This window comes from Camellia sinensis, chromosome 14, assembly GCF_055761805.1.
Source record: "Camellia sinensis isolate YWXY chromosome 14, ASM5576180v1, whole genome shotgun sequence".
Taxonomy (NCBI): Eukaryota; Viridiplantae; Streptophyta; class Magnoliopsida; order Ericales; family Theaceae; genus Camellia; species Camellia sinensis.
The window spans coordinates 75,837,273-75,839,654 of NC_138974.1; the positions used below are offsets into that span (position 1 = coordinate 75,837,273).

At 36.6% G+C, this 2,382-nt stretch overlaps 1 non-coding gene across 1 annotated transcript; it reads right to left on the reverse strand.

Moving 5' to 3' along the window:
* Nucleotides 1–755: 755 nt before the first annotated feature.
* Nucleotides 756–1,947, reverse strand: LOC114273276 (uncharacterized). Its single transcript, XR_014350245.1, has 2 exons — nt 1,724–1,947; nt 756–1,552 (listed from the first exon to the last, which is right to left on the reverse strand). It is a non-coding gene; the product is annotated as an uncharacterized LOC114273276 (transcript).
* Nucleotides 1,948–2,382: the final 435 nt, after the last annotated feature.

A 2,382-nucleotide genomic window follows, 5' to 3' on the forward strand; every position in this document is an offset into this window, starting at 1 on the left:
GACACAACAACGATCAAGTAACAGTGGCAGCAACAACATTACTTATGATCAATGCATTTTCAATAACTACTACCAGGAATATCAATATGGAGAAATAGGCCAACCAACTCATAGTGATGATCAAAGTGATGTGAGATATGGAGATTCTTCTGTTCCACCATGTAATTCTTTTTATTACTAAGTTTTAGAGTTGTTGATTTGTAGTAGATTGTTTGTATGCGATTATGACTGAAGCGAATGATTAATTTTCATGTCTCTCTTTCTCTTATTAATTTGTTGTGCATGTGAAATTATTTCATTGTTGAAAATAAGTAAAAAAATATTTTCACATCAATTTTATATTAAAGTTTAACATATATGCCAAATAAAAGCTTGAGATTAAAAAAAATACATATCATTTAAGTTGAAAATGAGTCAAAAGTGCCTCTACATATCAAAATTTTGATTGAAATGTAATAAATTAAGACTAAAAGAGTCAAAAAATACATAAAATTGAGTTTTAGAGGGATTGCTAATGATTTTTGAAATTTCACAGCCGCGACGCCTGATACCCGATACGTACCGGTCGATACTCCCAATACCAATACTTCGCGATCGATATTGTTACGTTACCCAATACCGTGATTTAGAACTATAAGCCATGCACTTTCGAATTACGAATCGAAACTGTTATTGTTATTTTTATTTTTATGGGTATCTAGCCTAGATTGAACAAAAGTAACATTTTTAAAAGAAAATAATAAAAACAAAGAATATGATGCCAAAATGGAAGAGATATATAAACCAATAAAGGAGATTCCATATTCAAAGGCATTCCTCTGCATTCATACATCATGTAAAGCATGTTTACATATGATCAGAAAATCAACCAAACTATTGAAATGAACACCAAAAAATCACTCAAAATTCAAAATTTATTAGCACTACAAAATCATCTTCAGTCCAAATCTCAAGCTTTAACGTAACGAAATCACTCTATTACTATGGAAGAAGATATGACAATAACACTAGATTGATGTATAGAGAAGAGACGGTGGTTCAGAGATATATATAGATATAGACATATGTATGTATGTATACCTAGAGAATCTCTCTCCTGGCGGCGTTCCCTAACTGAGACCTCTGGATGTTCTGCTGCCGTTTCCTATACACCATCCCTCCGACTCCGACGAGACACACGCCGGCGATTACTCCGAGCACAATCCCAGCCTTCTGTCCACCTTTCAGTCCACCGGACAATTCCTCGTCACTCGCATTCACGTCACTCTCGTGGACGTCGCCGGTCATGGACGGCGCCGGAACCGGGGACTTCATCGGTGGAGAAGCTGCCGGCGAAGGCGTCGGAGACGAGGCAGGAGCGGGATTCGACGCAGGAGCCGGAGGAGAACTCGGTTCCGGCGACGGCGCGCCGGTTTGAGGTGCCGGAACCGGAGATTGTTGATCTGCATATACAGTGAGTTGTACTGAGAGAATCGCCAAGAGAACAATCATTGACAGCCTTTGGAATCTCGCCATTGCCAAAAGCTTTTTTTTTTTTTTTGCTTTCCTCGATCTGCGAACAAGTGGATTAGCGATGTGAATCAAATCAAACAACGCTATCAGAACTCAGATCAAAAGATTTAATACAGTGAGAGAGGGAGAGAGATTCTCTATAGAGAGACAGAGATCTGGATTTGTGAATTTAAAAAAATGCAGTTGAAAAAGTTAGAGAGAGGGAGAGAACCTCGGGAGGAGTGAGAAGAGAACGTGCCTAGATTGGCGGCGCGGTGACGCGTAATACGGGAATTGAGACGGCGCGTGACGCTAAATTGGGTGTCGCTAGTGGTGGCGTAAAGGAGAAAACGGCAACGTAACGTGGTGGGAGTTGCTTGCTGAAGAGTACTGTGGTGTGGTGTGGTGTGGTGTGGTGTGGGTAGGAAGTCTAGGAGATGAAAGGTTCGTGGTTGTAAATATAAAGAATAATATTATATATATTAATTAATGTATTAATAGGTGAAATGGTATAATATGAGTGATTTTTAATATTTATAATTTGTATAATGGATAGGATCAATAATAATATCATAATTATGTTAATAAATACATAGGATCACCGAAATATAAAAAGACAAAAATTGAATTTGTGAAATTCAAATTTTAAATTTTGAAAAGAATAATAATGGAAAAATGAGTTGTTGTCGTTGAAGGAAAGGAGAGGAAAATAAAGAGGTATTTGAGGGTGAGGCTGTGTCTGGAAAGAATTTTTTTTAAGAGTAGCAGAGGCATAGTCAGGAATTAAATATAGGACCACTTCATAATTATAATTTTAAAATTTTTTCTTCTCTCATTAATAATAATAACATGATGATAATTTTTTTGAGCTAATATTAAACATAAAAAATT